This window comes from Morus notabilis, unplaced genomic scaffold, assembly GCF_000414095.1.
Source record: "Morus notabilis unplaced genomic scaffold, ASM41409v2 Scaffold679, whole genome shotgun sequence".
In the NCBI taxonomy this organism is placed as follows: Eukaryota; Viridiplantae; Streptophyta; class Magnoliopsida; order Rosales; family Moraceae; genus Morus; species Morus notabilis.
Window position 1 is genome coordinate 180,061 of NW_010365777.1, and position 16,312 is coordinate 196,372.

Sequence of the window (16,312 nt, forward strand, 5' to 3'; positions counted from 1 at the left end):
AATGAATCCAGAAAGGTACGAAACTCTAAAGGAAGAAGTCGACAAACTCATCAATAATGGCTTCATTAGGGAGGCCCACTATCCCAGATGGGTTTCAAACCCTGTCCTAGTAATCAAGCCTAACGGGACATGGAGGACATGTGTCGAATTCAACGACCTCAACAAAGCCTGCCCAAAAGACGGTTTCCTACTTCCCCGAATAGATCAGATGGTCGACGCCACTGCTGGGCACAAGCTGTTAAGTTTCATGGATGTCTACTCTGGCTATATTCAAATTCCAATGCATCTATCTGATGAGGAGCATACGTCGTTTATAACAAATAGAGGCCTCTATTGCTACAAAGTAATGCCTTTCAGTTTAAAAACACGGGAGCAACATACCAGAGGCTGGTGAACAAAATGTTTGCTAAACAAATCAGGAAATCAATGGAGGTATATGTCGATGACATGCTGGTAAAAAGTGTCAAGGCAGGATAACACGTCGACCATCTGGGCAAAATGTTTAACATACTAAGGAAATACCGCATGAAGCTAAACCCTTTAAAATGTGCCTTTAGAGTCGGGTCAGGAAAGTTTCTCGACTTCATGGTCAGTAATCGAGGAATAGAGGCCAACCCCGAGAAGATAGAGCTTTACAGGATATGAGGTCTCCCACGAAACCAAAAGAGGTCCAACGATTGACAGGATACATCGCTGCCCTTAATAGATTCATATCTAAGGCGACTGATAAATGTGTCCCCTTCGTCAATGCCTTAAAAGGGGGCAAGCGTTTTGAGTGGACACCACAATGTGAAGAGGCTTTTCAAAGGCTGAAGGAGTACTTGGGCAAACCCCCAATCCTATCAAAACCGATGCCAGGCGAGAAGCTGAGTTTATACCTATCCGTATCAAAGCACGCTATAAGCTCTGTATTGATTAGAGAAGAAGGCATCCAGTTGCCGGTCCACTACGTAAGCAAGAGAGTCCTGAACGCTGAGTCAAGATACACCCAGATGGAACAATTGGCTCTCACCTTGATGGTGGCCTCGAGGAAGCTTCGGCACTATTTCCAATCCCACACCATACGAATCCTAACGAACCACCCGCTAAGACAGGCGTTACAAAAGCCTGAAACATCGGGTCGACTCTTGAAATGGTAAGTGGAACTGAGCCAATTCGACATCAAATACATACCAAGGGCAACGATCAAGGGACAAGCACTGGCAGACTTCCTGGCTGAACTTTCCCATAGACTGGCATTAGCCACCGATGGAGAGATTAGAGAAATAAGGTGGAAGCTTTACGTAGATGAAGCATCGAATGAAATCAGGTCAGGAGCCGGCGTCATGCTAATAAGCCCAGAAGGTCACAAAATCACCTCGGCGGTACGATTCAAATTCAAGGCGTCGAACAATGAAGCAAAATATGAGGCATTGATCACAGGATTACAGTTAGCAAGTCATTTAAAAATTAAGAAACATGAAATTTTTAGTGACTCTCAATTAGTGGTCGGGCAAGTAAAAGAGGAGTATCAGGCACAAGGAGAAAAGATGGGGGCCTATCTGAGGAAGGTAAAGGAAGAGCTTACAAAGTACAAAAGCTATGAGATACAACAGGTGTCAAGAATTGAGAATACAAATGCCGACGCCTTGGCTAAACTAGCATCATCAAAGGATTCGGACCTATTAAGGGTCGTCCCCATCGAAGAATTGGAACAGCCGACCATAGATGAGTGATAACTCTATGAAAATAGAGTTAATTGAGCATTTCCTAGGCTTAAATTATTACCTAGAGGGTAATTAGTATTAGTTTTCTCCTATATTTTGTCTTGTTAATTGTTTTTAGTTATTTGTGTTTCATAAATTATCTCTCTCGTGATTAGCGTGTGCACTTTGTGGTTAATCTCAGCTTTAAGAAAACGTGGTCGTTTGGAGCTATTAGCAGTTTTTCATTTTTGGAGTATGAAGGAATCCGAGTCAGCATTGCTGTGCATTGCTACAGCAAGACAAGCTGGGCCAGATGTGTGTTTTACTGACAGCTGGACCTGAGCTGGTTAATGGGCTAATTTTTGTCCGTGAAGGGTGCTGATTGAGCCACTCATTGGAGGCTTTCTCATGTGCTACCACGTGGAATTAGGGTACAATAAGTACCTGCAGCTGAGAAGAAAGAAGGTGTCCTTGGTCATATTTTGTAACGTAGAGGCGGCTGAACTTGGAAAAGGAAACCACCTCCATTTCTCTGATCAAGTACCAGCTCCAGTACTGGGAAGAAGAAGAAGAAAATGTCACAGGGTGTTGAACGTGAAGGAAGGACCATTGTTGATGCAGGAAGTGCTAGAAGAAACCTTGGAAAAGGGGGATTCGGATTCTCTCCTCGTTACCTTAGTTTTTCTTACTCTCAATACTCTGTTTTACCTTGTTGAAGAACATTTACGTTTCTCTATAAATATGAACTCGAATCCATATATAACTCTATAAGATTATGATTTGTTGGCTGAGATTGTTGAGTTGTTAAATATTAAAATGTTAGTTGATGTTGAATGGATCTGATGATTATTTCTTTGTTTATTCAAGTGAGCTGAATTTGTGCCTTAACTGTGATTGGGAAATCATAAAAGGGGAGTATAGCTTTGATTAGATCTGGGAAGATTTAGTTGAGTGGACACAACTTGAATAATGCAAGTTCTTAGATCTTGTTTTAGATTTTTGATTCACATGATATAGGAATATATTGTGTCTTGCATAACCATATGATTTAGAGCTTCATTCTCTGATTTTAGAGTCTAGATTTGCAAAGGGATTTGTGGGATTTAGCTTTAAGATCAGTAGACAGAGGATTAGAAAATTCCTGGTTTAGTAAATCTGGTTAACAAGAAGTCTTCGTTGCTGCCCGTTGCTGCAGCATCGCGCAGCATTGATAGGAGACAGTTTAGCAATTGTGAGCCACGCACAGTGACTTTGGCCAATTTATTTGCACATTTTGTTATTAATTAGTTTTATCTTTGTTGTTCATTTTCTTACAGTCAGATTATTATTAGTTTTTAACATCTTAAAATCAACTTTAGTTTTCTTCTTAAAACTTGATTATAATTAACTTAGCAATTTGATTTCAAAAACACTCAATCCCTATAGGACGATACTTGGTTATTCATCATTTTACTACTTGTTGACTCGTGCACTTACGAGATTCTAGATTCACAATTTTAGGCAACAAGTTTGGCAAACTCTGCACCAGCTTTACTACTTGTTGACTCGTGCACCAGCTTACTACTTGTTGATGGCCTCAAGTTCGACAATGCTTCGACGCGTAAATTCTGCGAGGATTTAGGCATACGAAAGGACTTCTCAGCTCCAATACATCCACAGTTCAATGGCCAAGTTGAGGCCATCAATAAAATCCTAAAGTATACCCTGAAGAAGAAGCTCGATGACCTAAAAGGAAAGTGGGCCGAAGAACTTCCCAAAGTCTTGTGGGTATACAGAACGACGAGTCGAATCACCACGGGCGAAACACCACGGGTGAAACACCATTATCTATGGCATACGGAATCGAAGCAGTACTCCCCATGGTGATCGAGACGCGAACTCTAAGAACGGTCGTGTACAACGACGACGTAAACATGGAGGCCATGAACGGAGAACTCCATCTATTGGAAGAAAAAAGGCTCGACTCCCAATTACGGCTTGCCGCTTACCAAAGGAGGACATCCTAATACTATGATAAAAAGGTCAAACAAAGAAGGTTTATCCCAGGAAATCTGGTATTAAAAAAGGTGACGCAGAGTACTAAACCAAAAAATACTGGCCTTTTAGGCTCGACTTGGGAAGGACCCTACCGCGTAAGGGAGGTGCTACGTCCTGGGACCTATGTTCTGGAAAGCCACGCTGGTAAAAAGATTCAGCACCCATGAAATGCAGAGCAGCTAAAGCTGTACTACCAATAGTGTACGAACTCTTATGTGCTTTTATTGTGTTTGGCATTTCATTAATATGAACAAAGCTTATTTATAGCGTATGTCCACAAATTAACCTCTTAAATATGTCTATCTAAAAAAATCAATTTTTTAAACACACATGGGGTCTACGGATCACAAAAATATGCATATGTAAAATAAAACGTCGACTCCTCCAAGGAGGAGAGACGATTTACTTAGAAAATTTTAAGAAATTTGCTAACACGAAGACCCTAAGGAGTAAAATAAAACGTCAACTCCTCCAAGGAGGAGAGACGATTTACTTTGCAAATTTTAAGGAATTTGCTAAAACAAAGACCCTAAGGGGTAAAAAAAAACGTCAACTCCTCCAAGGAGGAGAGGCGATTTACTTAGCAAATTTTAAGGAATTTGCTAACACGAAGACCCTAAGGTGCAAAATAAAACGTCGACTCCTCCAAGGAGGAGAGACGATTTACATAAACAAAACTTAAAACAAAATTACTGAATCAAAAAATAATTAAGTACATTATAACAAAGGAGAGAAAACATTGTCTCAAAATAAAAAGATGAACAAAACAATGTATATATATACATAAAAATAATCAGCTCTCGCCACCACCAAAGCCTTCTCCATCTTCTTCACCAGGCTGAGGAGAAGCATCGTCGTCAACAAGAAGAGGGGGAACGTACAAGAAGCTCAAGTCTCACTCAGGGTGCTGTTGTTTGATCAAATCTTCTATCTGCTCCCCATCGAACTGAAAATCCTTGGTACGAATCTCAATGAGTTCCTCAGAAGACATGAACTCCTTAATTATTTCCCCACGCTTTGCAGCAAACCCTTCTGCAGCCACGATTTCAGCCTCCTTCTTCCTTTCGGCCTTCCCCTCGGCAAAATGTTTCTCTTTGGCCTCGGCCGCGTCTTTTTCGGCAACCTTCGCCCACCTAGTAGCCTTCCCGACTTGTGTCTTCAGTTTGGCTAATTCGTCATTTAAACTCGCCAATTTGGCCACCGCCACATTCTTCTCATCGACGGCTGCCGAACAGTTGGATTTGGCCTCCTCGAGGAGAGATCTAAGTTTTGCTTCCAAACTGTCCATTTCCCCACTGCGTTCCTCAACCCTGACCAGGTCTATGAGGTTGAGAATGGTGAGAATGAGGCCCTGAAAACTAGTCAAGTTAGAAGTCAGAAAGAAGAGAGACGAATCTAAAAATGAAAATGGTCGACGCTTACATGATTCTGGAAGGATATGTGCTTGCGCTAAGGATCCACCAATGAAGAACAGGCAGCGGAGACCCAATGTTTGTCAAAAAATGATTCATATAGGGCCTGAAAGACGAGCGAAATGCGGGGAGGAAGATTTAGCATCGCCTCGATTTGGGCGTCGGAGACATCTTGGACCTGAAAAGTCGGGTCCATAATCTTCACCTCATGCATGAGGAGGTGATCTTTGGGCGGAAGAGGAACCTTGGCAACATCAGGAATTGTAACCACCGGCATCCAAGTCCCTCCAGTTACCCGCACCTCCTCTTGGCGTGCCCTTTTAGCCGCGGAAGCCTCTGGCGCCGAACCGGACGCACCACCCGAAGGCCTTTTCTTCTTTGGGGTCGAAAAGGAGGCCCCAACCTTTTCCTTTCCTTTGGACTGAGGACGACGGCTGGGGATCTGAATATTCAAAGAAGCCATTTCTGCACAACAAAAGGTTAAAGGTAAGAGGTCGATAGGACATCGTTCCAAATAAAAAAAAAAAAAAAAAAAAAAAACTAAGGCAGCAAACCCAGAAATATACCTTATGCGTTCAGATCAAAAAATTCCTGAACGAGATGAGGATTCGAAGGATCTGGAAGATCGAGAATCAGCCCTGCCTCCCTCAAGTTATCCTTGGTTAAAAGGACGTCGATGTGGCGATCACTCTCTGGGATGGCAAAGGCGTCGTTAACCCTCGCCCTTCTGTCCCCGGCTAGCTTCGGCCAATCGTGGCTAACTGCATAACAAAGGGACTATCAGTGTTATGAGAAAGAAAGGGAAAAAATGAGAGTAAACCTTCTTAGTTCTCACTTAGGGTTCCAAACGATATCTGCACCCCTCGGCGGTGGGGTCGACGGTCTACGGGATGAAAGTTAAAAGGCCCTCTGACCAGGAAGAACATAGGTTTCTAGCCATGAGAGGAATAGGGGATCCCATGTATGAGCCTTCCTAATTGGGGCTGAGATCGCCCGTGGCCACCTAAGTAATACCACCCCTCGCACTTGGCGACATGGTTTAGCTTATATATATACATAAACTCGTCTAGCGGCAGATCTAAGTCAAACCGCTGGCTCCACAAAACCCAGGCACCGGCGAAGCAATACCAAAAGTTCGGCACTAACTTGGCAGGAGAGATGCCATAGTGATGACAAAAATCCTTCACAAAGGGATGAATTGGCAAAGTCATCCCTGCTAAAAAGGCCCGGGTATACACTGGAAGAAATCTATGAGGGGGGAGGCTAGACCTAAAATGTTCATCCGGAAGAGAGTAATCAAACCACCTCCCATCAATACGCCCCTCTTTATACGCTCGGACGATGTCCCTATTCCGAGTCCTCAGCATCGTCACGTCGGCCGTAAAAAATGGCCAGTCAGGGTCTCCACTCACACCGGCCAGTGGGGCATCCACGAATGCGGCAACAAATCCGTGCATCTTTCCCCCTACCAAGGAACCTTCACCACTGTTATCTCCCTCGACCAAAGCATCGACACTCTCAATCTCCGCCCCCGCCGCGTAATCATTAACTTCCCTCAGGATGGGGTCATCGTCAGTTGAGGAAGACGTCCACGAAACCTCAGTGGCAGAAGGAAAGTCTGGCCTTACGGTTTGAAAGGACCCTCTCGATGGTTAGACGGTTTAGAAGCCATTGTTCTGATATAACAAAAAGAAGGGATGATGTAAGGGGTTAAGTTAAAAGCCTAAGTTGATAGGGAAGGAACAATCTACAATGACGACTAATTAAAAAACTGCCAAAGGCATGAGGACGCCGATGACTCATAAAACTGCTGATCATTCAGTGAAAAGGCGACGAACGCTCATGGGAAACCCAAATTTTCCAGCCAAACATCCCCAAATCTGAAACCTCACTTCCTTGAAAACAAACCAGGAACCAGAAAGCGCCAATGAGGGGTCATATGTACGCAAAGTAAGTTTTCTAAAACCCTGGATGTCTGTTCAAAGCCAAAGCACATAAATGATTCAACAGGCCAAGCAAAAAGAAGAAGCAGGGGATAAAAGGGCTTACCAGAAGATCAAGAATTGCTAGATTCTGGAGCGCGACTCAAATTAACTTCACAGAATGCCAGAGAACGAGGAGGGAGAGGTATGAATTCTGGAGAAATCTGGGCAAAATAGCGGTACAGAAGTTTGGGTAGAGGTCTCCGTTAGAGGCAGCCCTTTTAAGTAAGATAAGTCCTCGACCCCCAATCATTGGATGAATTCCCAGCGGATCCAATGGCAGGGGTGATCGATCGAATTCCAATGGCAGAAGCAAAGGCGGGAAGACGAGAGGGCATGATCCAATGGCCCAGATTCATCTATTTAAAACAAAAGCTCACAGCAGCGTGAAAATTGAGGTGATGCAACGTTTGCCCTTCTTGAGGGATTTTGAAAAACGTCAGAATCGTCATTGCCATCATTACGAAGGAGGCTCGGAGTCAGGTTCCTACACCCGAGGCAAAATGAAGCGCCAGAACGAATCCCAACCAAGCTCAAGGCTCTCCAAAGGACATCCTTGACCTGGGGGGCAGTTGTTATATGAGAAAATGTGCACTGACACGTGGGACGGCGACAGCACTCCACGTGGCTCTATGTTTGCCATAACAGATGGCGGTCGACGTCTGGACCTTGTTTTCTTCTAAATGATTGGGAAGGCCAATCGTGTGGGTGAATCCTCAGACCGCTGACCACTCAAGACCGTCGAGGCCTGTATGACTTGTGCGTCGGAAGCTCGATGAGTCAGCCAAGCGAAGAGCCTAATTCCCCGGTATAGACGTCGAGGGCAGAATAGGGGTTGCGAAGCGCCTCAATAAAGATCTATGACACAGGCAGGCTGCGTTGACTCAAAAGGTGTTAGTGGCGCAGGGAGTAATTGTGATTATGAGTCCTTAAAACCGCCTGTAATGGACGGTTGAGGATTACAGGGTCTGCAGAGCCGTAACAGTGGACAAATTGGATGAGTGAACAGCGCAAAAGGTGTTGACAGGCTATGATTTGGGCCCATAGAGCCATAGGGCACTCGAGTGGATAAACCTACGAAGAAGAACCACCCACGAAGTAATCGTTGGGCTATAAAAGGGGGAGAGCCTCAAAGAATAAGGGGATCCTTCTTCGTGTAATATGAGAAGAACTATAGAAAAGAAATATACAATACACAGTGGATGTAGCTCTTGATTAACAGAGTGAACCACTATAAAATTTGCGTGTCTTTTACATTCATTGAAGCATTACTTTCACATTTTTAGAATTATCATACCACCAAAAACCCTATAGCAACAATACATCCATCATATATAACGTTATCATGCCGGTAACCTAGGGGGTACCTAGAAGTAATCCAGCATAATTATGTTGACGAAATTCCACCGTCAACATCTATAATACTAGCTTTTTTTTTCTTTTAATACTAGCTTTTCAATACCAAAATCGAGTTGATACATATAACATCTTTTATGTTAATCGAAAAATTATAGCAGAGATCATGTTGACACTGAATAAACCAGCTCAACTACATGCAACAGTTAGCTTTGCAGATAACACGTATGCTAATTTTCTTCAAAATTAGGCATTATTTCTGGTAAATGTGGGAATCTTCAAGTAGTATGTATGAGCTAATAAGTTATGAAAATGAGGGGATTACACACAGGGTTTGCTGCTGGATCTTTATCTTGAACTTATTATCAGTATGGTGTGTACATAAATACAACAAAATTCATGGTTGTGTTTATTCATGCGATAGAGAAAAAAACATTTGCAGAGAATAGGATACCACAATGTTTAAAATATCAAATATACACAACTCAAATTACGACTTAAATTTTATTGCTACAGTGCTTTCTCTTAAAAAAATTTACATTTAACTTTTTTATAATTGCGTTTTCTCTAACATACACAATTCAAGTTATAACTCAAGTTATGACTTGAGTTGTGAAATGAACGCACCCTAAGATGTCAATAGTAAGCGTTGGTATCCTATCGTGATACATAGAGGTAACATGCTGGATACTTAAAGTTCCAGCAACTGGCAACTGCCGTATTCTACCATGATGCTCTAGAGGTATCACGCCCTGGTATGAAAAATTACAAAAGTCTCTGATCGCTGGTATCCTACCATGATACTTAGAAGTATCATGCAGTAATATTAAAAACATCGGCAGCAGAAGCCTGCCATTATCACACTATCATACTTATAGAGATATTCTGTTGTGATGCTAAAAATTCATGTGACCAGTCGATATCCTGTCGTAATACTTTACACTCGTCGGTTGGGGATTGTTGGTAGCTTATAGTGATACTTCAAGATCACCAGCCAGTGGACCGCCAATACCAACGGTGCGAAAATATTTTAAAGGGAGAAAAAGAGAAATAGACCAAGACTTGAGATGAATTAAAATTAATAAGTCAATAGTTTACATAAGTTAATAAATAGGCCAAATTACTATTTTCGTCCATAACTTGTCTGGTTATGAACCATAACTTGACAAGTTATTATCCATAATTGTCCATAACTTTTCTGACTATGAACCATAACTTGACAAGTTTGTCCATAACTTATCTAGTTATAAACCATAACTTGACAAGTTATGACCTATTAATTTTTATAATTAAAAATTAACCTAACTTTCTGAAGCTTTTCTTATTGGCATATTTTCTATTATTTTCCTATTTTAAAACTCTTCTTCGAGAACACTGATCGGACGAAGCCCATTGATTCAACTGATGGCCCAAATAAGAACAAATCAAAATTTCCAACCTGCAATTCTACAAATCCATAGCCCAGAACTGAACGCACGTATTCTTTGAAGGGTATAAAGAATAAGAAAGTAGTTTATATAAACTGTCTATTAATTTTAAGAATCTTATTTTAAAAGGGATCTACACTTTTATAAATGTTATTATTCTGTATTATTTTTTTAAAAATCTAATGTCTGTGGTACTCTTTTTTTCTCTTTTTTTTCTCTTTTTTTTGTTTTGTTTTTTTGTTTTGTTTTTTTGTTTTGTTTTTTTGTTCTTTGTTGTATTTATATTCCAATATTAATCATTGTCATAAAGTTGTAGTTCTTGTGTTCTAGTATGTTTTTGGGTTATTGAGTTTTTATTGTTCAATTTCGTTGATTATAGCTGCAATGGTTATGACAATGACAATGTCTGTATTTTATGTCATCATTTTGAAATTTCTAATCTTATTTTATTATTATAAAATACAATTATTATGTAACCGAAAGTCTGAAATTAGCGATAGTAGTGTCATTGTTATGTATATGTGTGCGATTTTAAACGATTTTATAACAAAATAAAATTGTAGATGGTTTTTTAAATGGAATCTAGGCTTTAGACATTTATGTCGCTCACTAGAAGAACAAGTTTATTTTTCTAGTGAAGTTTATATTATCATACTAAAAGTACGATAGTGTTTTTGTTTTTTTTGTTTTTGTTTTGTTTTTGTTTTTGTTTTTATTTTTTTTAAAGTGCTCAGCTTTACAATTGTTTTATTACAAGTATCACGAAGTCTGGATTATCTTAATTATGATGCCTTTTGAATATGTTAACCTCCAATTTGAAATTGTACCCTTACCAATAAATAATGGAACCAAAAGGTAGAACAAAAGCCCAAAATGCAGGTAACTATGGTCATATCCATCTTCTTTACATGGTGTTGTTTAATACTCTTATTTTTTTGGTAATTATTTCTGCTTTATTATTGTTTAGGCTTCCAAGTCCTTGGCTTATAAATACGATATGGGGAATTTCAGAAAAAAAAAAAAAAAGAGAAAGTAAAAAATACGATGGGGATATGCACGATTGCAATTAGCGAGTGGAGCAACCATTTCTCATGCCCATGCCTACTGCCATACTTATGCATGACACTGATGTCAGAAGCTTTTAATAATTTAAATAATAATGACAATAATAATAAGTTTATAGAATTAAATTTTTAATGTTTAGTGAGAGCTATGTCTATAAAGATATAATAACTTCGTATTTATATATATATATATATATATTGATGAAAAATATACCACTAGATATATCTGCGGAAGTGTGTATGGTGGTTTTGAGTCGATCTCTAATTCAATTATGGTACAAAATTTGTCACTGGATATCCTCGCAATACTCCAATCATAAATATGATCTTCATGTTTCAAGTGACAATCCTCCATGATCACGATCATTATCACGTCCTAATTGATTGCTTAGGTGTGTGTGGTTATTACTAAGACAGACTCTTAATAACCACGATAAATCTACAACTTAAGAATTTATGGAGGACTAGAAGAGAGATAACTGATAGAGTTTCAACACATTTTTGTCACGCTTGTTTCTGTCTTGCTATGTAGCCATTTATAGTCACACCTATTATAAAGAGAGTAAGTACAAAATATGAAAAATATCTCTTCAAGTACTTGTAGGAGAATAAATTACTCAATTACTCAATCCGCCAACATATTAAAAATATTCATAAATATTTTCAATAAACACTTTCCCTTTTCATATCTCGTAAATTTTATTCTAAATAAAATCCGAACATTCATTTTTTAGACTATGCACTATAATGAGCGCCTAAAAATCCAACATATATTTTTTAAGAAAAAATAAGTTCTCATTACACCCCATTTGGCTCCGTCTATCACTATAAACAATGCCACCATTACATTTTACATTTCTTGATTAAACTGTATTTTTGTTAATTCCATTTTAAGGGATTAAAAAACATCCTTTGTAACATGAGTTGCTATTAAATGATTCGTTTTGCACATTATATTCGACTAATTTATATGAATGATGTCATCTGGTATGTCATGTAGTGGTTTGCGGGGAAAGGAAAAAAAAAATATTTATAAAGCTAAGCTTAAGAAAAACATTTTTTTTTTTTTTTTGAAAACCACTTAAATGCACTAAGTCAGAGTAAAGTACTAATATTATTTAGTTCGCGTGACGTCCTTTTAGCAATATTAAATTCCATAATTAAATAACAATACCAACGTTTTTCTCACATCTTCTAGAAAAAAAACGTTTATCTCTTCTTCTTCTTCATTGGCTAGTAGTGGGAAATATATCTTTTACGTACCTTACTTTCACCAATTCTTCTAGACGAGGCAGTCCTTATAATCTTAGATGTCCTAGTAGAGGCGCAGTATAATCGGGGTTAAGTTTTTGGTACCACTAATATAAAATATTTAATAAATATTATATAAGATGTTGATTTTTTTATTGTTAGGTGGATAAGTAATTATAAAATGCACTATTAAAACCGTTGGTAATTACTATATTTATTAAAAGAACCTAATAAATGTGAACCAAAAGAAGATAATTGAAGTACTTTTTTTCGTTTTACTACTATACAAACATTAACCCTATTATCAGAGTAAACATCCTATACCGTGTATTTTGTGTTTATCAAACATATACACCATATATTTTAGTCTTTAGATATGATAAAAATTTTACCTCCAGAATTAAGTTTATATCTTTTAGGGTCCGTAACTGATTTTCACTCCTGAAGAATTTACCGTAATAAACTTGTAACCAAATAAGAATTGAGTATTATATTTAACAAAAATACAAATTATATTTTCAAGCTAAATTGTAAATAGTAAATACGTCAATTAGTTTGTGATTATATGTTTATCCATTAGTGACAAATGATGAGTCCATCAATTTTAGGATCACAATCAACCGTGGACCATAAAAAGTAAAATTTTAACATTCTACTTTGAATTTAGGAGATATAATCTCGATAATAATCTAAAATACAAAGTGTGTATATATATATATATATATTTTTTTTTTTTTTATAAACCGAAAATGCAAATATAAAATAGTAAATTTTCCTTTAATTTTGGTATGCTGGAGCCACTTAAACAAATATTACTATCCTTTTATACGGATTCAAATTACATATTCAATTGTGGTGTCTAAATTGATATTTTACCAATGGCATTGACACGCCATTTAGAAGATTTAAAATACTTTTTTAATTGGCTTTTCATATTTTTAATATTTGAGTTTATTTAATGATATGTTAGAGTCTAAAATTAGAATATAATTTAAATTCCTTTTATACATTTCTACATCCTTTAGTGCAAAAGAAATAAAAAAATCTGCTTAAAAAACATTTTCCCTCATGTTTCTATTTTGAACTTATTTCGAGAATAGCATCCTAAGGAAGTCTCGTGACAAAGACAAATAGAACAATAGATTAGTGGCAACATTTTCCATCTACACCTTATAAAAAAGAAGGGTTTAATGGCATTAGACTAACCTCCAAAGTCCAAACTCCAATTGTAAATTTTTTTTTTAAAAAAATGTTTCTAAAGGCCATAGTCTTAGACTTTTACTTGAATAAATATAGAAAGGTGATGATCAAGTCGCTTTAGGTACGAACTACGAATTGACTGCTAACACGAATTAACAAATAAAAAGGTTATGGCCACCTAATGATTCACATTCTAGAGATATATGAATGTAGGATTGAGACGTTTATGGAATTTTCTCATTAACTTCTTTGCCCATCATTTTTCATAGTATCGTCAATATTTGTTTCTTGTCTCTACTTTTGATTAAGAATGGATAAAATTGGTCTCGTTCATTTCGCTGATTTGAGTTTAGAATTCGAGTTTTGCTACAGTAAAAAGCTCTCACAAACAATCACATCTCAACTTAAATTAAAAATTCAAATCAGCGAACTAAACTGATTTTCCTGGCAAATTCCATGAATCAGGAATTTGAGGTAAGTGGCTCTTAAGTTTTCCCTTTTTTTTTTTTTTTTTTTTTTTTTTTTTTTTTTTTTTAAAAATAGTACGGATTCGGACCCAAAATTCTTTGATTCTACAACGCCTTCCATTAATATATCAATAATACACAGATAGATATATAAGTTTTGTTTACATCCAACGTTTGTATGTGTATAGGCAGTCTTTGCCAATGTGGACAATGGAGCACTACATTATATAATTATTGACGCAGAAAGACAAGGGTCAAATTAGCCATACCCATGATTAGAAGTAAAGAGAGCTCGTGCTTTGTTTCCCATTTCTTAAGATTACAAAATATGATATACAGTCTTACCCAATTAATCTTCTCAAAGCTTCTTAGTGTCGGTAACTTCTGACTCATTAACGCATCACTACGTGTATTACGTCTTTAGCGACGACACAGTTGCATTAAGAAGTTAATTTTTCGATGCCTAAAAATACTTACTGACACAGTCAATGCGTTGGAAATCACACTTTTTTCTTGTAGTATATGTGATAAACAACTCTAAAATCTGGCGCACGCAATGCGTCGTTTTAGCTAAGAGAAACTGGCACAACCAAAGAAAAACGATATAAGCTAAATGACCCCTACAAATTATAAGAAACGACAACTAAACAAGACAAACACACAACGACATTTATTAAGCAACCAGATAACATAACATTAACAGGACCCTGCATTAGTGCACCCTCACTTGAAAAGAACTCGCCTTGAAGTTCATTTGAACTATAAGCAAGTTTTCTCTCATCTAGAACTTTGAAGGGTTCTAATTAGCTGTTGTACACTTCAAACAAATTTTCTTAGGCTCCATCCAACGGTACGTGAAGAATTAGGAGAAAACCTCATCATCTGTCTTCTCTTGTTCAAAGACTGACTTCAAGAATCATATATATGCCCATTTAGTTTATGGGTTCAAATCAAAATTTAAATTTTCATAAAAAAGAAAAATGTAGCAGAACCATTAAAATCGAGATTTAGAGCATGTTTGGTATAAGAGTTCTAGAATCCGGAACTATAATTCTGGTTCAAATCAGTATTTGTTTATAAAAAGTAAAAAGTGATTCTGATTTGACTCATTCAGAATCAGTATTTGGTTTGGATGGTTCTGATTCAAAGTTTGAACCCTGATGTAATGTTTTAAACCAGAATCACCCATGATTCTAAAACCACCCTTTGGTTTTGGGTGGTTTAAACTCCTGATTCTGGTTCTAGTTTCAGAATCATGATTTGAACCCAAAATCATGAATCATAATTATGATTCTAAAATTATAACTAGAATCACCTTGGTTTAAATCCTCATGGCAAACGAAGCCTTGAACCTCTTTACTATACAAGCAAAGTCTTAGCGAACGTATTGATCACATGCAGTCGGAGGTGCATGACAACCATATTGCCCTGAGTGTTGTTGCAATAGAAATTGAATATGTAGCTTTAATATGAAAGTAAATAGGAGATATTGATACATTAAATAAATATAAATGCACTATATTTATAAAGTGTCATTTATACATCTGATGTATTATATTCTTGGGGAACCTATCCTTTTTTTAAAAGAGAGGGGGATGGTCTGATATTTTGAGGAAAAAAAATTCGAACAATCTGCATAAGATAAAGTCATCATACTAACTTAGAGTTCGTGGTGAGAAGGTATTTAAAATGAGAAAATCTTAGGTATTTCTCCTTTGTGGCCTCTTTGTTTGTTTTTGTTTTTTTTTTTTTCCAAATTTGTTTGGTTTACATATTTTTTCCTTATATTATTCTTAAGCTTTTTATATTATAATTTTACAAGACCTACTTTGTTTTTTTTTAAGAAAATTTTTGAGTACTACGAAAAAAAAAACTCTACATGTAAATAAAAATGATTAATGTCCTTTGTCTTGCTAGTGCCAAAACTATTCATTTTTTTTTTTTTTTTTCATTTGAAAAGTTTTGAGGGGCCAATAAGAACATCAATAGACTTAAGAACCAAAGGAGGGGAGTGAGCTATTTATAATTTGAAGAAAAAGAAGAGTTTAGCATGTCTTACAACTACGGTTGATCATCAGCTGGCGTCGATTAACATTATTAGTTTTTAAAACAACAAAACCAATCTACTGATCATCAATTGGAGACCTTTTCCTCAAATGCCAGCTTGACCTTTTCGTTTCACTATCCAATATTCTAAACCCAATATCGAGCATAGATTGTGGTTAATTTACCATTTAATCCAATACTACTTTTTGGATTTGAAGTGTTTTAAATGTTGGATTTTTCCCTTAGATCTCGGTAACCAACCGAGACCTTGATTCTCAGAATGTGGTCCATCCTATTCCATCACTAAAGGTATATGATTAGCCACATTCATCTTCAGTTATCCACCGTTACCCAGGTTCGGTGCACGTCCGAGAAGGACTCTGTG